Below are 22,172 nucleotides of genomic sequence, written 5' to 3' on the forward strand. Positions count from 1 at the left end.
GAGCGTCCACCTATGAACCAGGAGATCACGGTTCAATTCCTGGTCACTGCACTTGCCTGGGTTGCGGGCTCGATCCTGGGTAGGGGGCGTGCAGGAGGCAGCTTATCTATGATTCACCCTCATCATTGATATTTCTATCTCTCTCTCCCTCTCCCTCCCTTGCTGAAACCAATAAAAATATATGTAAAAAAAATAAATAGAAGTGAGTTCCCCGAGGGGTAGAAACGCAGAGCTGCTGTTGACTGCCTTATTCAGGGCCCCCTTTTATTAATCTAGTCAAGTACTGTGTTGGCCTCCATTTACATCAGCGGCAGTCCGTTGTTAGTTTATACCTAAAGTCAAGTAAAAAACCTCCCAAGCCTTTTCCGACCAACTGCTGCAAAGCCAAGTGTTCCTTATCCTGTCCTTGTGCAGTTCCTGTGTGAACCTTATCCTTGTTACATTTTGTCTCTTTATGTAGAATTTTTGAATTCCAGTCTTTAAAAATCCAATCCGTTAGTGGTACTTCTTTCACCTATCAATTTCACTTTTGAGAATGGCACTTTCTCTGTCATTGATAAAACGTTGGTCACAACACAAGCCAAAGATAGAGAGCCCTTTGACCTTCCGGAGACTCCTTGACATCCATCTGTGGATTTTGTTAGTTTTTTTGACTAAGTTGGTAATCTTTGACTTGCGCTTATTTTCCCGTCTCCAGGTTGTCTAAGAGCCAGGAAAGAGTGAGTCAGATACTCAGTAAAGCTGTCATTGTTGATCCACTGATAGCCAATCGTAGACCCTCGCCTATGAAGTGAAATGAGATTAATCTGGAGCCACTGTTAGAATGCATTAATTTTTCTTTTGACAAATTTACTCAAAAGCTTACCCAAACAACCTTACTTTCAACTTATGTAAAAATAATCTGATGAAATAAATTCATACCCTGCCTATCATTCCAGTTCTTATGAACTTGTTTGATTCAAAGGAATTGCCTTTTGGTACATCATTCCGTTCTCTTTGTGGAGTCATTGCTGTGGAATGACGCGGTGGTGTGACAGGAGATCACTCCTCAGGTGTCACTCGGCACATCATTATCTTCAAACACCTGGGAGCGACCGCGATCAAGCCGAGGCAGGCCCAGACAGTGCGCAGGTCTCTGCAAACAGCTCTGACAGCATCGCTACATGGCCATGACGGAGCATGCTCTGAGGGCAGTGTCCCCGGCGGTGCGTGTTTTCTCTACCTGGAGACTCATATGTTACTTGAGAAGGGTTATGTTCCCCCTTCACACAAACACTTTGGCTTTTTATATTAATACTAGAAGCCCAGTGCACAAAATTCGTGCATGGGCAGGGTCCCTAGCGGCTGCTGGCCGGGGCCTTCCATTGTTCTGCACCACCCACTGGTGATCAGCGCCATCATAGCAAGCGATCGAACTCCCGGTCGGTCGAACTCCTGAGGGGGCACTTTGCATATTAGGCTTTTATATATATAGATCAGATGTCTGTCAGATATACATATGGTGGTTTCTGTACTTATTCATGTACAAATTAGTGTTTTTTTTTGTTTTGTTTTTTTTTACTTTGGAATCAATGGAAAAAAATAATTTAAAGGAATAGTAGCACTGAGAAACCCAAATCTATAAAAAGTCAAAAGATAAACTGTCACAAGTACTCTCTCTCATTTCCTTTTTTGAAAAACATGTTTTTCTAGTTGTGAAAACAATGCACACTCATTGAATTTGGAAAATATACTGAAATGGATAAAAATTATTAAAAATTAGCTAAAATTTCACCACCCGGAGACTGTCATTGTTGGCCTCTGCCATTTATTCCTTCCAGATATGCATGTGCGTGTTGTAGGTATGCGTGTATGTGTACATTTGCGTGTGTTTAAACAGCCTTACGGTGGACCCAGATGTCTGTACTGAAGCATCAGTGTCACGTAGTTGTTAAACATGCTCTGGAATCAGACACTTTGAGATTCCAGTCCTGGCTGTGCTACTTATGCAGGGACTGTAAATTGCGATGATGAAGACTTCAGTTTCTATTTCTGTACAATGGGGATAGTATTATGCATCTAGTAAGTTTGTTGTAAGAATTAGTAAGATAATGCATGCAAAGTATATAGCATGCTGCATGGCTCATAGTAAATGCTCAGTAAATGTGAGCTGTTATTATTATATAGGTTTTCTTGTCTGTTTTCCTCACTTAAATTTTAGGGTAGCAATTTCCCTTGTCATAAAATATGATTTGAAAAATATTTGGAATGACTGCATATATTTCAATATATGAATATACCTTAATGTAATCATTTCTCTATGCTTAGACCATTTCCAATTCCTTGCTATCATAAAGAGCACCACCGCTAATATCCTCTACATTATTTGGGTGCATAGACAACAGATTCAAAATGAAATACTGATGGCATTTCATAGAGAGGCAGAAAAAGTGTAACAATTCTTGAGTGTCTGCTAATGTACCAGGGTATGTGGCAAGTTTTCTACAGCAGCATTCTCACCGAACTCTGCCACGGCTCTGCTGAGGTGCATCTGTCACCCCCATTTTTCAGATGAAAAGCTCCGAGGGGAGATCAGTAGCTTGCCAAGGTCACGGAGATAACGGTGGTGGAAATGGTGTTTGACCAGCTGTCTGGCTTCAAAGCTGACGCGTTCCCGTGCTGGCATGCGGTCCGGGCCTATCTCTTTCAAGGCTGGAGGAATGAATAGTGACCATTGTGCACGTTACAGAATGTCCCTCGGTGCCACGTAGAAGATAGGACACTTGGCTGGAACTCCTGGCCGGCTCCGCACCGTACCTTTCGTGTGCGTACGTTCTTATATGTTTTGGAACCGAGCCTCATTAGCATAAGGTGTGAACCAAAGGAAATAAAACATGATGAAAGCAAACCTCAGGGGAAGAAAATATTTATTTAGTCAATCATACAAAGTCATCTTTGTTTAGTTGCATGGACTAAGCCAGAATTACTTACCTCCCTCGGAATAGAGGATTTCACATAGATCAACTGCAGGAATTAAGCAGTAATAACAGCCAGAGTACATTAAGGAGGCCAAAAGGAGTTTTAAGTTTCACTACTTGCATGTGAGGGCTCAAAGGGAAAATCTTTAGCCTTAGCTCTCCGATGATACGCCGGGGAAGAGCTGTAATAATTGCTCTAGGTCTAAGTATAGGTACCGGGGAGACATGAAGTGTACCGGGAGGAACCCCTAAAGAATTACTTGGTGAACTGTCAGGTTGTCTTTTAAAAAGTGAGCCATTTGGAACATTTATCTTGGCAGCTCTCAGGGCTGACTTAGAGCAGGAAATGTGGCAATCAATTTTGTAGGAAAAATGCATAATTAACATGAAGATGATGGCATAGGTATTGCCAGTCAGTAGCTGACACAGTTTCTCAGGACAAAGGAACAATTGAAGGTGTCTTTTAATAGGGTAATCCTGGTTTGTCATTTTGTAGGTCTCAGTTCTTAGTAAAAATAAAAGAGAAAAAAAACCTAAATGTGTAATATTTCGTATCCAAGAGGTACTCTGTTGCATTTTCCAACCAACTGCTGTCTCATCAAGAAAGCTAACCTTGGTTTTTGAGTTCTTGAATTTTTATAGCCCTTGTACCCATTCTTGTCTTGGAATTGTTCTCGTTTTCTTCCGTCATTTTAGTTCTTGCAAGGGAGGGACGGTGTCATTCAAGCCTTCGTGAGAAGGCGTGGGACCCTGATAGAACATGACCGCCACCTGGACCTGTGGAGGGTATGGCCCGCCAACTATTGCAGGTGGGAAGGGCACATCGAGTTCCATTCAGGCTGTCTGTGCAACTCGTGTGTAGCTAGGAGCAGAGACCTGGATGTGAATCTGCAGACTGGATTCGTGGCTCCGTGGCTTAGTCTAACGCTGGGCAGTGCCGTGCTATCTCGGAGCCTGGCTCCCGCAGCCCTCACGTGGAGATAATGACGCCTGCAGTCCAAGGTCATATGGGGGATTACATGTAGTGAGCAAACCACTTGGCTAACTCAGAAGTGCTCATTAATGGTCACTGGTCATCTCTCTTGAGGAGCCGCGATTTACCATTTAAAATATTTTCAAATGAATAATGGGGATATTTGTAAAAAAAAAATATATATATGTAAAAATACACCCCTCCTAGGGCTACGCTCACCAGACCCTGCTAACTCTTTGCTTCCACGGTGTACGGTAATAAGGGGTCTGTCTGCCCAGCAGCCCCTGCGGGCTTGGAGTTTCTCAAAGGTCACGCCCGTGGCTGTTCCTCTGATGAGGGAAGGAGGCGCCAACAGGTGGTTCCTTTGAACACACACCTTTGTTAGAAAGCAAGATACGTCTCCAGAGTTGGGAGAAGGGAGATGTTAAGTACGTAGTGATTTTTGTCTTTTGCTGCACGTTTTACAATAAATTGTACTACATAAAAGTCTATACCAATATTCATTTATGTAGCAAATCCGTTTATAAAGAAAATTCCTGTTAATCTGTGACTTAGGCAACATCATTAGAACACAGTTCCAATACAGAAGACTGGACAATCCCTTGGAGTGAGCTAAAATGAGATTTGACCTACATATCAAGCTTTTCGTGGTTTTGATATTTTTCATTTCCACGTGTCAACAAATACCTGGCTTGATATTAAAGCCAGGTAAATCAATATTTCTTGCTGTAATCAAGGTACAGCAACCTATATCCAAGGGCAACATATCCCCCACAGCCATATTCTGTTGAGTACAGAGATTTATCACAAACCTCACTGATTGAACTACTCTTGGATGAAAATATCAACATAGCCACCATGAAAAAAGAAAAGCCAGCGAATCTATAATCTTGTCCCTTCCCCCTCATTTAAGCAATATCATAATTTATTCTGCCCACTTTAATCATAAGGAATGACGATATGGAAAAGATCTTGATTGTGGTAGCTTGTGGGTCTGCTTTAACCCTTCTCCCAACTCCCATCCAACCAGAGGATGTCTGAATATAGAGCAGCATAGTAGCAGGTACCAGTGAATCCAAGTGTCTCAGACTGTGGGAATCTAATAATTGTGATGAATAGGAGAACGGGGTGGAGCCTATTCCTTCTTACTCTTTTTCTGAACTTTTAACTGTTAGAAGATTTCTGTTCAGAACTCGTTCACTTCTATAAACAAAGGGCCTGAAGCATCTCTATATATAAAAGCCTAAGCGACCAAACGACTGGTCAACTGGTTGCTATGACGCGTACTGACCACCAGGGAGCAGATGCTCAATGCAGGAGCTGCCCCCTGGTGGTCAGTGCACTCCCACAGTGGGAGCGCTGCTCAGCTGACCAATGGGCACCAGATGCAGGGCTCACGGCTGTTAGTGCGAACCTCTCACGATGGGGACTGACTGGGCGAGAGCCCGCAGCAGGTGCAGCAGGGCTGGGATGAGCGGGAGCAGCAGGCAGGAGCGGCAGTCCGACATCCCCTGAGGGGATCCCTGATTGTGAGAAGGTGCAGGTCAGGCTGAGGGACGTCACCGGTGCACGAATTCCGTGCACCGGGCCTCTAGTCAATTTATAAACACCAATGAATTTATTTACTGTTATCAGAGAAGCCTAACTTCTCTTCCCCGTGTACTATGAATAGAAGAGTGATTTATTTATTGGGCCCCTACTCTGTGTGCTAAGCACTAACAGTATCTCATCTGTAATCGGTGAAATGTTGCTTCAAGGGATGCGTTATTATTTCCCTTTCATGTGCAACTCAGGCTGCTGAGCAGCTTACGTGAAGGCACCAAGCCAGAAAGGGTACAAGCTGGGATTTGAGCCCAAGCTTGGCTGATTCCAACGCCTTTTCACTTTTTACATCAGGCGATTTTCCATAATATATCATAAGATTGAAAAAACAATTGCTTCAAATTGTTAAAGTCACACATGCTTATTATAGGAAGTTTGGGAAGCAGATAAAATTATAAAGAAGAAAAGGATCACCCATAATTTTTCAACCCAAAGATAATCACTATTAAAATTTTGATTATTTTCTTTCCAGGTGTAAGCAAGCTATGATTCATATATCCAAGGAGTATTGTTCCTCAGATTTGTCATCTCTGAAGTTTATGCATGTGCTCCAATAATGTTGCCATTGCTTAAAACATTTTTAGAATTCCTTTCAGAGTAATTTAGGAACCAAATTCTCTATAGACTCCCATGCACAGGGTGCTTGGACAGAGACAGTATGTCCATTACCTAATTGCCTATCAAGATAATACATTTTTATATATTCTACCACTTTGTGACTTCTGAAGTTATATGCTGCCAATATTTAACCATCTGTAAAGAATATCATCATTGCCTCTCTAAGAACATAAACATCTTGTACTGACTTTTATTGTGGTAGGAGATGGAATTTATTAAAATGCTACTTTCTCCCATGTCAAAGATGGATGGACATTTTGGGGTATGTTGTAAAGTCTTTATTGAAAATTAAATCTATGCGTGTTTAATATCTCATCTGACAACTCGTGTGTTATTTATGACATTGCCAACACAATATTTGCCGTTTGTAGTTCATAATATCAGAAAATTTTTCTTTTCTAAAGTTTGAAAAGCATACTTTAAAATCAATTTCCTGTTAATGGAAGTATTATACTCACTGAATTAGTCTCCTCTAAGGAGTTTCTGTGAAAGCAAATATATCTAATGTGATGGACTGATCTTTAAGTAAAGTTAGCAGCATCTTGTGTTGAAGTAAACGTTTCTCAAAGGGGCAGTATGTGTCTCCTCACACATACATGAAGAAAGATTGCTGTCAAAGTAGCCAGTGGCATACTTCATTAAGGTTGAGAAAGTCAACTAGCTACCTGCCAGCTGAGCTCTCATCTCTGAGTTGTTGCATACAACACTGTTACTTCAGAAAACAAATCCAACCCTCTACCCAAGCATCTCACTGGTTGTCTGTTTCTGGCTTGTTTTCCACAGACATTCTTTTTTTTTTTTTTTTATCTTTATTGTTGAGATTATTACAGAAGTCTCTCTTTTTTCCCACCATAGCTCCCCTCCACCTGGTTCCTGCCCATCCACAGGCCCTCCCCACCCTATTGTCTGTGTCCATAGGTAATGCATACATGCATATTAGATCTTTGTCCAGTCTCTTCCCGCCCCTCCCCACACCCCTTCCCTCTGAGAATCGTCAGTCTGTTCCACTTCCATGCCTCTGATTCTATTCCATTCACCAGTTTATTCTGTTCATCAGATTTTTTATTTGTTTGACTTTTAGATTCAATTGATGATAGATACGTATTTGTTGCAACTTTGTTGTTCATATTTTTTACCTTTTTCTTCTTTCTCCTCTTCTTAAAGAATATCCTTCAATATTTCATATGATCCTGTTTTGGTGGTGATGAACTCCTTAACTTTTTTTCTTGTCTGTGAAGCTGTTTTTCTGACTTTAAATTTTTAATGATAGCTTTGCTGGATAGAGTAATCTTGCTTATAGGTCCTTGCTGTTAATCACTTTGAATATTTCTTGCCACTCCCTTCTGGCCTGCATAGTTTCCATTGAGAAATCAGTTGACAGTGGAATGGAGAGTCCCTTGTAGGTAACTAACTGTTTTTCCCTTGATGCTTTTAAGATTCTCTCTTTGTCTTTAGCCCTTGGCATTTTAATGATGATGATGTGTCTTGGTGTGGTCCTCTTTGGGTTCCTCTTGTTTGGGACTCTCTGAACTTCCTGGAATTGTAAGTCTATTTCTTTCACTAGGTAGGGGAAGTTTTCTGTCATTATTTCTTCAAATAGGCTTTCAGTATCTTGCTTTCTCTCTTCTTCTGGCACCCCCATAATTCGGATGTTGGTACGCTTGAAGTTGTCCCATAGGCTCCTTACACTATCTTCATATTTTTGGATTCCTTTTTCTTTTTGCTCTTCTGATTGGGGTTTTTTTGCTTCCTCATATTTCAAATCGTTGATTTGATTCTCAGGATCCTAGCCTACTGTTGAATCCCTATATATTATTCTTTATACCAGTCATTGTATGCTTAATGTTTGACTGGTCCCTTTCCTTTTTTTTTTTTTTTTTTGCAATCTCACTAAGATCCTTAAAAGTCTCACTAAGTCCCTTGGAGGTTTCTAGGAGATTCTTGATTATAACTGTGATTTTGAACTCTATCCAGTAGTTTGCTTTTTTCCATTTCGTTCACTTGTGACATGTTTCTTTGTCTCCACATTTTGGCTGCTTTCCTGGGTTTGTTTCTATGTATTGGGGAGAGCTGCTAAGTCTCCTTGAGTTGGTAGAGTGGCCTTGTGTAGTAGGTGTTCTATAGGCGCCAGTGGCTCAGTCTCCCCAATCATCTGAGGTGGACATTCTAGGTGCACCCCTTTGTGGGCTGTGTGCACAGTTTTGTTGTAGTTGAGCTTTGATCCTGTTGGTGTCACTGGGAGGAATTGGCTATGAGGCCCAGCTGTGACTACAGTGGGAGAGCTGCTATGCAGGAGACACCCCTGTGGAGCAGGACTTGCTGCAGTGGGGCTTTGGTGCTCACTGAGTCTGCCCTTGTGTAGCTTATGGAGGTATAGAGCTGTAATCTGGTATGGTCTGACACTGACCACTGAGTACACTGGCTCTTGGATCTCCAGGGAGGTGCAAAGTCAGCCACTGCCTGGGGCCACCCAGCAGGAGCTACAGAGAGATCTGCAGATTCCTCCTTTTGTATTGGGTTTGGAAGTGCCCAGATGAGGCCCAGCTGTGAAGCAAGGCAGGCTGGTGCTGGTGCCGGGTCTTGGGCCTTTTATTGATAGGTTTGGGGCTCCCTGATCCAGCTGCAGCTTGTTTGACAGGTTTTAGTCTGAGCAAGGACAGGGCCTTCAACTGCTCACAGCTTGGATGGTTGTAAATTGGATGGGGCAGGGTCTTAGGGAATCACCAGGGTGGAGCAAACAGAAATGGCTGCCAGTCAGCCCTGGGACCAGGGAGGTCCCAGTGTAGGACCAATGATCCCTGTGGGCACCTCCGTCTGGAAGAAAGTCACCCCTGAGTTCCTACCCCGAAGCCAGACAATCCAGTTCCTCCTTGTATGTGTCTGTGTTCCCCAGAGCCTTACCCTGGTGATAGAGCTCAGAGGAAGCAGGACCTTGTAAGTTCAGTTTGTGGTGCTGGCCTTTTAAGAGGATCAGCTGGGTCTCCAGCAGCCTCTGTGTCACTGAGCCCCAATTGCACTGGTTTTTACAGCCTGTAGTTCTTACTGCCCATAAGGACTTCTTTTCCCAGCTCTGGGACCCTGGGCTGGGGGTCTGGTGTGGGCTGGGACCCCTTCCTCCTCTGGGTGACCTCCGCAGAGACTATCTCCCTCCCAATTAAAAAAGCGGCCCATGTGGGTGCCGGGCCAGCTCGTTCCGTGCCTCCTCGCCTCCTACCAGTCTCTGTGTGCTTTCTTCCTTACTTCTCTAGGACTGTCATTTAGCCAGCTTTCCGGCGGTTCTGGATGATGGTTGTTCTGTGCTTTAGTTGTAATTTTGATGTGGTTGTGGGAGGCAGCGAGTACAGGCGTTTGCATAAGCCGCCATCTTGGTTCCCCCAGACATTCTTATCTGTCCCGTCATCTTGGCATGGCATCCCTTCCCCAGATTGCTGGGCACCTGGAACACCAGAATCCTGGATTGGGATTGTCACAGACTTGAGGGCCACTCTCAGGGTTCACATTGGGCATGCTCAGTTGTCCTCAGGATTGTACTCTTCCCTGGTCTTCTGATTGCCAAGATTTCTTATGATAAGATTTCATCATACTCACAGAGCTAATGACAAAGTGAAAACCGAGTCTTCCATTGATATTCTGGGCACTATTCACAACGCCTGGCACCGTGTTCAATGCTCATTAGATACAATAAGAGTTATTATAATACATTCTCTCCAAAATGGATTGTTGGGAGGAAAAGTTGGTCTGATCGACAGTGTCAGAATAGGATTGTATATTAGAACCTCGGGGCTGAGGGGCCGCTAGGCCAGCAATCTCATTTAATTATGAAATCCAGAAGTCAGTTGACTAGAGAAGGTCACCCAGAGAGCTGGTGCCAGAGGCAGGCACGGCATCCAGAGTCCTGGGGTCCTGTCCCAGCCTCTCCGTGCTCCCTCTCCGCTGTTATTCTCCAGTTGTTTCGTGGAGGTTGATGGGAGTCTGCGGGATTAGTGACCAGAGCATGTGAAGCCCCACACAGTGCTTCACCGAGCATCTGACACGCAGGCATCCTCGGGGAACCCCTGAAACCATCGTTGACTTAGTGAGTGACTGGTTGGTTTGCTTAGGATTCTGGCACCTGTCTCTATGCCCAAGTGGTTACTAGCTAAACGGTGAGTTCCCTGGAGCTGTGTGGTTGTATATTAGAGCTGTGTGGTTATATATTCTAGGAGAAGGGAATATTATGACAACAATAACAATAGCTAACACTTATTAGTCGTGAATTAGGCCGGATATCCCTGTGCTTTAGAATCCAGTCTCTGGGGCGAGATGGTCACAAGAAGAATCCCTGATCCACCGCTTGCCCTGTGTGGTTTGATGAGACAGGTGATTTGACTCTTTGATGCCTCATTTTCTCCATCTGCAGAATGCCAGCGTAATCGTGCCTACCTCAGAGTGTTGAAGAGTTAGCCCAGTGGTCGGCAAACTGCGGCTCGCGAGCCACATGTGGCTCACGAGTCTCGGTTTGCCGCTCTGTTGACTAATGAGTTTGCCGACCACTGAGTTAGCATATTTGAAGCTCTAGAACAGGCATCCTCAAACTACAGCCCGCGGGCCACATGCGGGTGTTTTTGCCGTTTTTTTTTTTTTTACTTCAAAATAAGACATGTGCAGTGTGCATAGCAATTTGTTCATAGTTTTTTTTAAACTATAGTCCGGCCCTCCAGCGGTCTGAGGGACAGTGAACTGGCCCCCTGTTTAAAAAGTTTGAGGACCCCTGCTCTAGAATAATGCTAGGCACTTTCTGAGCAAGCAACAGATGTTAGCTACCGCTATGATTAAACTGATCATCGTGTGCTCAGTTCGTTGCACGACGTAGCATTATCTTCCACTGTACTATTGAGTAAACTGAGTCACAGAGAGGCTGCTCGGCCCACACAGCTATTGTCACGAGTAAAGGCAAATTCCACGTCTGCCTGGCCCCAGAACCTGCAGCTGGGTGTGGGTGGGATGGAAGTGGGTGGTGTGGCTGCTAATGTGAGATCTGACCTCCCAAATTTCCTTTTTCCTAGAGCCCTCCAGAGCCCAGGCTGCATTCAGGAACACCTCTGTGGATTCCCAGGTGAGTAGCCACGGTCCCTCCCTTCTCCATACCCTCCTCCCGTGCACATGCCCAGCTGTCCTTGCACCTGCAGCTGACTCCGGAGGCCTCATCACAGCCTAGGCAGCCTTTCAGGGTCTCAGCGCCAGAGTGTCTGTTTATAGGTGTGTAGCCTGAAGCCGCTGGTAGTGGAGTATGGGGGAGGGGCAGTGGACCCGAGGCGCGTCTGCCTCATTCACATTCCCCTTCTCCACCCACATTAACATTTCTGTGGGTTTTCTAGGCTGGTGTTGTGCATGTCAAATCCTTCAAAGTTCCGAAAAGGAAGTATTTTACAATGCCCCTGGGCTGTAGAAAGGATTTATGGTTGAGAGTGGCGGGCCCTGGAGCTGGACTGCCTGGCTCTCCCTCCTCAGTGATGGCCACGTTTGCTGTTGTTGACATTGTCAAAGGTCTTGCTCCAGTGACTCCAGGAGTAGGACTTGCAGTCTTCAGGGCTCACTGGGCGTTGGGTGGGAATGGAAGGACGTAGGCGTTTGAGCAAGATGCCCGGGGCTGGCTTTGCATCCTGCTTCTGCTGCCGAGAAATGGTGCAGTCTTCCAGGTCACCTGCTTCTCTGAACCCCCGTTTCCTTCTCGCTAAGATGGGGATAATCACACCCATCTTGCGGAGCTGTTGGGATGTTTCTAGCTCAGGTGCATAAAGGGGCCTGTACGACATGGACTCTCAGTTAAAGGGTATCCACTGTCACCAGTTACTAGTATTTGAAGGGGCTCATCCGAAGTGTTTGCTGGGCAGGAAGCACGTTCTTTCCAGTTCATCACATTTTCCCTGAACTACACTATTTGTACCCCCACCCCACCCCACCCCAGTCGTTTTGCTTGTTTAATTTGCTTAGCGAGCCATATATTTATTGTGGAAAGATCATCTCTGGTTCAGATCCTGTCAAATGATTATAAATTCCAAATTGCGGTAGTCCAAATTAATGGGGTCTCATGGCACCTGGATATTTCCATGAATGTTTAATCTAAACTTGATTTTTTCCCCCCATAACCCTGAAATTTTACTGGTACGATGACTAACTTTGAAAGCATTAATGTTGGTGGGAGCTGGTTTTTTTCCATGAGTGGAATAGAATATTTTACTTCCTCATGTCTGAATTCTGAATCACCATGAAAACACTTTCTTTATTGTTGTTCAAAGAGCATTACTACAGAAACTCCTGGTCAACCCCTATTCTCTCTCTCTCTCGGCTCATGCACGTGCACACACACATGCATATGCACTGCTTCGTTTTTCTTTCTGTTAGGCAACTGAAGAGTTACTATGTACATTCTGGCAGCATTCTGCCCATCAGACGCGCAAGGGCACAATCAATTCCTGTTTTCTCAGAATGTACCAAATAATCAGAATCTCTGATTATTCTGCTGGAAGGCTTGAACAAACAGCTTGATGGAAAGATGTACCAATTGAAACCAATTCTGATCATATTTCTGTCGGGAGAATGAGAGGCCTCCAGCTGTCTGTCGCTAATCACATTAGAGGTGGGAGGCAGGAATGTTGTGGCCTGCAACAGATTGCTCTAATCGCGTGTCGCAACACGACTTCTCCTGGCTGCTTCTCCCCGAGCAGGGAAGGGGACGGCCGTTCTGTCACTCCTCCCGCCAGTGGGTGGTGGCCTCCAACATATGTCCTGTGAGCACACTCAAGGAATTTTCTAATTACAGTTCAAAGGCTTTTCTTTTATATTTTTATACTCACTCCGCAGACATCCCTGACTGCAACGATTTCTCCCTCGGCGCAACCGTAGTGCCAGCGCTTACAAAAGAGTGATGAGATGGCAGATGAAACCCACAATAGCTGAAGAGGTGTCCGAATTCAATTAGGAGGAGGCCGCTCCCGTGTGGACGCCTAAACCATATAAATCCATTTTAATCGTGAGCCGTGGTGCTTAGCTGGTCGTGTTTATTTTGGATGCCAGTGCCAGAGCTGGATTTAGACCAGAACGCCACATCTTTGAGCCCTAATGACTAATTTGGGTATCTGTTGAATCCCTTCATTCATTTCTTAATTAGTTCTCTCAGAGTGAGAGCTGCTTGGTTACAATCATTTCCACAGAATGTTCATACGTGAAAGCAAATGTACATAGATTCCCCCCGCCATGGCTCGTACCTTTCGCTCTGGTCTTAAAGAGCTATTCTTACTGTTATCAAAATAATGACAATGACAACAGCAAAAGAGGAATGGGTTGCCAGGCAGTGCAGGGGAGTCTGAACTGAGACTCCAGGAAGTTTGGTTCCGATTTCCAGCACAACTCCTTCCCGCCATGGGGTCTCGGTCCAGGTACTTTCCCTACCTGTGCCTCGGTTTCCTTCTGAAAATGGGAAAAATACTCATCCCTTCCTCCTAGGGCTGTTCTGAGGATTGAAGCAGCATTCTAACACGCGCTAACATACAGGAAGCTCTGTAATAAATGTTAGTTATGAAGTTCCCTGTCAACGAGACAAGGGGTGCCCACTGAGTGGGTTTCCCCGCGGCCACCGTATCGTCGCCTAAGCATGTCCCATTGGTGTAGTCCCTGTGCACATCACTCATGGCTGTAGTGAAACACCGGGAACTCTGAAGTTGGAACGACCTTTGTCCTTTGTATTTGGACTCCTCACTTTGGCTGCAGGATTAACATGTTTGGCTTTTCATGCTTGATCCATAGGCGTGTTAACTGGAAACTTTTTGCTGCAAAATGGCTTTAAATTTTGAATGGACATTTTATTCTCTCAGTGGACCTGGATTGGCCCTCATTAAAAGGAAAAACTGTTCTTCCGATGTAAAAAAATAAATATGTGGGGGAGGAGATTTGGGGCAACTGGCTTCAATAAATTCATTGGAAATTCTCAAAGTATTTTTTAACATCGTTAATATCATAGTTCAAATGTAATGAATGTGCCGGGCGTGGAAGTCTGGGGAAAGATAAATCTAGTAATTTAATGAGCTCGTGGCTACATAAGAGTTACTTCATGTTAAAATTGATTGCCGAGAGTCAAACTAAGTTAGATGGGGCCCGACAATTCCATTCGCCCGCTCTCTCTTGCTCGAGCGCGCGCGCGTGCGTGCGTGTGTGTGTGTGTGTGTGTGTGTGTGTGTGTACATTTTAGAGAAACGCATACTCATGTGCATCCATAAACAGGTGTGCAGTGTTCCGAGCAGCATTGTTTGCATTCACCTCAAATTAGAAACATCCAAAATACCTGTCAGTAGTAGAATGGCTGAGTAAATGGTGGTGTTATCATAGGATGGAATACCATACCGTGATGAAATAAAGAATACACTGAAGCTCCCCATAACACAGATGTATCTTAGAGATGTAATGTTGGAAGGAAGAAGATACAAAAGAATGCATGACAAAACTTTTCTATTTATATAAAGTGCGAAAACACTAAAAACTAAACTCTGTTGCTGAGGGGTGCATGCATAAGTGGCTAAAACTATAAAGGAAAGCAAGACATTCGTTACCGGAGGAATTAAGGTGATGGCTGCCTCTTAGGGGAGGGTGTGCTGGGACAGAGAAACGGCCTGGAGGGCTTCCGAGGGCGCTGGCACTGTTCCGTGTTCTGACGGGGCTGCTAGTTACATGGGCAATATACTGTATGGTCTATTGCAGCCAACATTAACGTTTTATGTGCTTTTCTGGTTGTGAGTTATTGTTTAAAATTTTTAACTTTTTGTTTAAAAATGCACGGTCACTGTCTTTTCAGCCAGGGTTGGTTTGTTTTTGTCCTGCATAGTTGTAGGCCTAGAGATTCCTGTGGTTGTAATTGGCTCCAGAATTGAGCTACTGCCTTGCTGCACAGCACAGTGGCCTCCTAGGAGGCATCTGCACCCCGAGGAGCTCCTGAGACGGACTTGGGGGGAAAGAAATGGACTAGAACTTGCATTTCCGTTCGTTTTATCAGGAAGCATTCTGATAACTGGCGTTATCATGAGAGTCAACAGTGACCCCTGACACTGCATCGTCCCAGGGTCCCCATGCCAGGTGGTCGGGTGGCGTCACCTGGAGGGACGGAGGGAGGTGAGGCCTGCCTTTCACCCCGACTTCCCCTCTGGTGCCTCTGCTTTGGTGTGGACTAGATCACGCCTGGGTAACTGGAGTTACAGATTCTAGATTTTAGTTTTAGCAAGCCCTCACAAACGAGCAGTTGCTTAAAAAGATTCCGCAAAGAATGCCCATAAATTAAAGGTAACTTGAATATTGCAACCCACAAGAAAATGGCAAAAATTGAGTGTGAACTCTTTGTCAGCCACATTCTGAGGTAATGACAGTGACCCGTAAATCAGATCTGGCAAGAAGCTGGCCACGAAACTCTAAATCATCTGGATGACATATGGATTTATAGCCACTGTGGTTAATTAATCATGAACCTCATCCCGTGTGTATTTGCCTTGAGATAATCATGATTAGCAAAACATTACATCAATTCCTTTCCTCTTTTCCATTTGGTTCATTTTTTTAAAGGTATAAAAAGATGTATATGAATTATGAAGAAAAACAACCAAACATATTTGAGGATACATGCTCAAAACATGTTAAGATGGAAACATTTCGGGGCACCCCGGGCATGCAGTTCAAAGGCCACTCCTTGCTAACAGGGAAAATGTGCAGATGCTGGTGAGCTTCTCTTCATATCGGAAGGAGGCAGCTCTCGGTCCTAATTTCTTTTATTAGCAAATATTGACATGATGACAATAATTTGCCTGTTGCACTTTATTAAAACTTTCCCCGGCCGCTGAGTTGGAGCTGGCGTGTAAGAGATAGCAAGTCCTAAATAGAGTGTTGTCCCCTTTGGATTCTTCACTATAAAGCTACAAAGAGTGCAGAAATCCTTTGTTTTTCAAGCACGTACACATGTGAAGTCACCACGTTCTATGTTGTTGGTAAACAAGGAAATGTCTTAGAGCAGGTGTACCGCGGAAGAAGGAGGGATGGGAATAGCAGTCATCATTCTGCTTAGCCTCCGTCTTCCAAAGTGCTGCGTCATCACGTCATCTACGGCTCAGACTTTTGTACCAACTCTCAGCACATTACCAACCGGCGCCTCACCCTGGTTACAAGGATGATTTATCGTTCCTTAGACTTTAAGCGCTGACTCATGGAATGCTCAACTTATATTGGCAGCTGTTGTCCAAAGGTTTGCAGATGTCCCGACGAACGCTTGGAAAGACCAGCATTAGCAATAAATCACTGCATGCATAACTTTTCAATAAAGTAATGGAAAGGATTTTGTATTCTGGGTCCTGTTAAGCCTTGGTATTTGGAAGTTGCTTCACATAGAAAATTCAAGTAAAGGGGTAAAATCTTTTCAGGCTTTAACCCTTGACCCTTGGGCCAGCCGTAGTCAATAGCCAAAGCATCTTGGTAGCTTTGTTCTAACCCTGAGCTCTCTTGGCTCTGAAATCTGACACAATGCCAAGTACAGGCCTAATTGCATTCCTTGTTACTGAGAAAGAAGAATCTCAAAAGAATTTTCCCTTTATTTCAAGGGGTACCTTGAGCATTAACATTTTCTGGAATAGCAAAATTGTTTACAAGACTTTTGCAAAGCTTTCTGAAAAGAGAGCGCGAAGAGGGCTCCAGCGGCCAATTAAGAGGCATGTGTTGCTTACCTAGAGCAGCACAGTGTGAGGGAGATGAATCAAAGGAGCAGGGGAGATGGGGCTTGGACTCTACGAGCTTGATTTCTGACTAATGAGCTGATGTCCTCTTTTCTTCTTTCTTTATGGTCCGCCCAAACACTTAGCAAGATAGTACATGATATATTCTGCTAGCCCCGTAACAGACCACTGACTGTCTGACTGTAAGTTCTGCTCCCCAGTAATCCCTCCCCCCACTGCCAGCCCCGTGTTGTGCCCATTGCCTGGTATGGAAGAGATGTTCAGTTAGGACCTGCTGAATGAAGGGATATATTCAGGCAGATCTTTCTGTGATCTATACATTAGTGAATTATATATTGGACCAGATATACTCTGATTAAAGAATCAGCATCAGACTCTAGGATCTTCCAATACAGGAGCCACTGCTCTGGTAACAAGTGAGTGAACACAGTAAGTATAGCTGGTGATAAGGGTTCCAGAAGCCCTCAGTGGGCTGCGGGCTGCGTGCTGGGATGGGGACCACGGGATTGGAGAAACCACAACCTAGAGCAGCGTGGGAACTCAGCGGTACGGAAGGAATTGATATAACCTCCCAGGAGGCTTCCTTTACCCCAGAAGTTAGCGTATCCAGTGGAAACGTCCAGCTCATCGCAGCTTTTCTTCACGTACATTGTTGGTAGCGTTCTGACCACACTGACAGGACCCGTTCCGACTTTAGAGGATCTTGCTTTTAACACATCAGTGGGCTGGTGCCTCGTGCCAAGGCCAAGGGTGAGCGTTCTGCTTCACTTCCCTTGTGCAGGCTGCAGCGCCTCTCCCCAAGCCGGGCAGCTGTCTCCCTGGGCATGCTGGCCGTCACAGAGGGAACCAGGGGCCCCAAGGGAGGTGCTCGGCACAAGTCTGTCGTCAACGCTGAAAGGGGGAAAAAGAACCTCCACGGGAGCGCCCCGCTGACTGCGGGTCAGAGTGATGTCCGTGTGTCTGAAGGACAGGACGTGTAGTGAAGATTTGGTACAAAGTGCCCCTCCCCCTCCGGCCTGCGGAGCTGTGTCCACCGGAAGGCTGTTCCTTAGGGCTCACAAGTCCCCTTTTTCCTAAATGAAAAAACGCGAATGTGAACTCCCGACTCTCAACAACACGTGGTGTTATTGTATGTGGGGCGAGGAGCCCAGGAGACACGTCCTTGCCTAATGGCACAGCAGTTCATTCAACTCGGCAAGCTGGCAGTGACTTCAGCTTGTTTCCGCTCCTCCATGCTGTGTGGAACTGGGCCACAGGCATTTCTGCTTCACTCTTCTTCATCACCTTCTCGCATGCCTCCTGTTTATGCTATGAAGAGCTGTTTTTAAAGACCCCTTAAGGGATATCCTTTAATACACTGTTTTTAAAATAATTACTCATCTATGGTTCCCACTGAGAATGAGAATGTCTGAGAGTCTAGGAATATAGAAACGTCTTAAAGAGAGATGCTTAATGGTCTATGCAGAGTATTGTCAATCTCACACCTAGTTCAGTTCGTGAAAATTATATTTAATCAGCCATTCCGGAAAAGCAGTAGATATTTTAGAATAGATTCCGAGCTGAAAACCCACCATTTTGCATTTATGTATAGTATTTATAGATAAACTTCTAGGAGTAGTAGTTATAGATGCAAAAAAAACTGCAGTAGCATAAAGTCAATTCTTAGGGACTCATAATAATATGAACAGTGTGACTTGTTGGGGCCTGAAAAACATGCATGCGGGACACAAGGTCCCTGTTATAAAAATTCTTTCCCACCTTCAAAGTGTGACACAGGTGTCCTCTGTTAGTTGTGTCCACACCCGCGGCCTGCAGAGCTGGGCTGACAGCAGTCCGGAACTTGAGGGTCAGTGGTGAGCATGTTCCTGTTTCAAGTGAGATTTCCTCTTTCCCACGTAACTCCTGTGTCCCGCCCCGAGTTCCCCGTGTGGGTTCCTTCCCACCGCACCCGCCTTGAACTCTCCCGCCCACGCGGTGCCACCGGAAGCAGCTTCCGTGGTGCTCTAGAAGGAGGTTTCGTTTCTAGAAGGAACCTCAGCCCCCATCACATCTCAGCTCTATGGATGCGCCAGGAGCCACGGCCAGGCCAGCTGCCAGTCCCCCGCGTGTCCTGCTTCACGTGTGTGGTCCTCTGTCGCACCTGCTGGCCCACGGCTCCCCTGGCGTGACGCGCTCTTTGCTGCGGTGGTATCTCCCGCAGGCGGGTCCTCTTGGGGGTTATTCCAGCCGCCTGTGGTCTTTCTGCCCAGCCGGTTGGTCCCTCGGTTCCTCCCCAACCTCCCCACGCCACATTCTCTGCGCATCAGCCTCCTCTTTGCTCCCACAGCCACACACACCGACTAGACGTTTTAACAGGCGCCCGTTACATTCCTCTGCGGGTTTCCCCCCGCCCTCTCCCCTGGTGACACCCATCTTCCCACGGCACTCCACAGGGGCCCCATCTTTCTTCTCCTCTCCGAGGAGGGGCACGTGGAGGGTGTGGGAGAGCTTGGGGGGGAGGGGGTGGTTGCTGGCCCAGAGGAGTGCTTTGCTGTCCACTTGGAGGACCAGGCCGCGAGCAAGGCCCCCCCCCCTGCCCCCGTGAGTCACCATGAGCTGCACAAATATTACTGCCATTTAGCTTGACCTTCCATTGTGCTCCGAAATGACTGAAAATACTTAAATCACGTGCAGTATTTTTCTGGAAGCAAGAAGAAATGGGGTCCTTTTAAGAAGCCACACTTGAACTTTTGCCCTTTTCTGACTTTTTGAGTCATTCTATCCAGTTCAAGGTTTCCTTTTGTGAGAAATAGCTCATTTCTCTGCTGATAAAGTGGTGAATCATAGGAGCGGTGTCATTGTTAGAGATAAAGGATGCCTCACCGGCTTTCAAGCACGTAGCTCTGGGAACTGAGCCTTGCAAACATTTCTGAAGAGTCCAGGGGTCCTCGAACTTTTTAAACAGGGGGCCAGTTCACTGTCCCTCAGACCGTCGGAGGGCCGGACTATAGTTTAAAAAAAAACTATGAACAAATTCCTATGCACACTGCACATATCTTATTTTGAAGGAAAAAAACAAAACGGCAAAAACACCGCATGTGGCCCGCGGGACGTAGTCGGAGGACGCCTGGTTTACTGTATGCCAGGCTCCGGCCGACTGACATCCGAATTCTTTAACTGATTTACTGTATTCGCTAGTCCTCACAGCAGCCCTGGGAGGTGGGTCGTACTGTCCCTCGTTCTTGCTTTAGGATGTGGACACACCGAGGCAGAGTGAAGTAACCGGCCCACCGTCACCGAATGACCGGTGGTCAGGGCCTGGACTTGAGCCTCGGTGTCGGCTCCCATGCCCACGTTCTCACCAAGCTGCCTGAATGACAGGGGCGCCGTGGACCCTCGGGGAGCTTCAGCCTCGCTAAGCTGTGGTGAGGATCCAATAACATAGTTATTCGAAAGGGCTCGGTAGACTGTGAACCGGAGACATCGGGCCACCTGTCCACACGCTGTTTCCTGTCAGCCAGGTGGGCCTGCCTGCTGGCGTGGCCCTTGCTCCTTGGATACACTGCCGGTTCAGGTGGAAAACTGTGAGCTTTTCTTGACATTTCAGAAAACCTTGGGTTTCACAGTGAAAATGGGCATGTGTGAGTGTGTAGAACATGGGCAGGTCTGAGCATCGAACTCATAATGTGCCAAGCGCTTTAATGACAATCACCCCCATTAATGTAGCACTTAACACCCCCTCCCTTTTTCTCTCAGTCACAAAAGATTACTTTCTGCTAAGTGTCTGCTCACACATACTGGGGACTTGGCTTGAAGTGCCCTTCAGGGTGTAATGTGGGGTCTGGGACCACGTCTTTTCAGCATGCGACCCCGAAACAGAAATGACTCGGGCAAGGTTTTGAGCGATGGAATGGAGGTGGAGAGGAGTCCAAAGGTGAGGATTTAGAAAGGCCTCGCACTGAAAAGAATCATGCCTCCGAATGCGGGATAGGAGAGCAGAGCCGGCCCTGCGGGGTGGTGGGCGATGCGGGCAGGAGGCCTGGGAAGGAGGAGCAGAGGAGACTGAGGAGGCCCCGTGGGCCGGAGGGAAGGCCGGATCTAGTGAGAGGCACTTCCTCCCGCTCTGAGGCTGGGCCTGCTTTCCCTGCTCCCGGGTCCTGGCACTTTCGGGTCTCACAGGCTCTCAAGTCAGCATGTGGGAGACCTGACTTCTTCTAGTCCCTCGGGGGAGGTGAATAGCCCAAAGGCTGACTTTTTGTGATTCTCTGGAGCTTTTTTAATGCAGCCTAGAAATTGAGTTCTTCCTGGGTTTTTATGGGGCTGGTATTGCATCCCCAGGGACACTCTGTTGGGGGGGTCTTCCAGGCAGGATTCATGATCATAATGAGCTATTTTCCCCTCTTTTCTGGCTGAGAACAATATCCTGCCATTCAGTGTCCAAATATAGCAGGCAGTTATGATAGAAGAATATCCTTATGTTAGGAAAGAAGTTGGCAGCCTCGATGATGTGAAAATGTCCAATTTAGAAAACACATTTAAAAAGAAAAGCTCCTTTAAGTCCTCTTTTGGAGTCAGGTGGAATAAATACAATGCTCAAAAGGCAGTGTGTGGCCGAAACCGGTTTGGCTCAGTGGATAGAGCGTCAGCCTGCAGACTGAAAGGTCCCGGGTTCGATTCCGGTCAAGGGCGCGTACCTTGGTTGCGGGCACATCCCCAGTGGGGGCGTGCAGGAGGCAGCTGGTCGATGTTTCTCTCTCATCGATGTTTCTAACTCTCTATCCCTCTCCCTTCCTCTCTGTAAAAAAATCAATAAAATATATATAAAAAAAAAAAAAAAGGCATTGTGTGGTCTGACAACACAGTCCACTTCCTGGCCTGAGTCTTGCAGGTACTCGTTGATTTTGCCTGAACTTCAGGTGTTGTTTCTGTCGTTTCACTAAAATGTCAAACTGCAAGCTGTTCTGGCATCTAATCGGGAGCATGGTTTGCATGCTGGATTTTCTAGCTGGTGCATGTAATCAAAGCACTGGAAGCATGTTACCAGGGACTGGCCATCTAGACTGTTTTTGAGAAGATTGTTAAGTAAGACTGCGTAATACAGGGGAGGGCAAAAAGGCATCCAATCCCAAAGAAAGAGTCCAGATGGGACGTGTACGTCGGTTATGGCTGGCAGTGTGTAATCAGGGAGCTCCTCGTGAGCGGGTGGCTTTCCCTGAGCAGGATGCCAGGGTGATTTCTTCCCCGGGTTCTTGTCCAAATGAATTCGAAGGATGAAGCCATGGACAAAAAGGTGGTAGATGG

At 46.0% G+C, this 22,172-nt stretch overlaps 1 protein-coding gene across 5 annotated transcripts in view; it reads left to right on the forward strand.

Annotated features, from left to right (window-relative positions):
* SPATS2L (spermatogenesis associated serine rich 2 like) overlaps positions 1-22,172 on the forward strand; it is a 150,774-nt gene that overhangs the window by 14,405 nt on the left and 114,197 nt on the right. For all 5 annotated transcript variants that reach the window (XM_079782173.1, XM_079782168.1, XM_079782170.1 and 2 more), the window contains one exon: positions 11,196-11,245. The gene's annotated coding sequence lies outside the window, so the exon portion shown is untranslated. Of the gene's footprint in view, positions 1-11,195; positions 11,246-22,172 lie in introns of those variants that run through there.

Source organism: Cnephaeus nilssonii, assembly GCF_951640355.1.
Source record: "Cnephaeus nilssonii genome assembly, chromosome: 10".
In the NCBI taxonomy this organism is placed as follows: Eukaryota; Metazoa; Chordata; class Mammalia; order Chiroptera; family Vespertilionidae; genus Cnephaeus; species Cnephaeus nilssonii.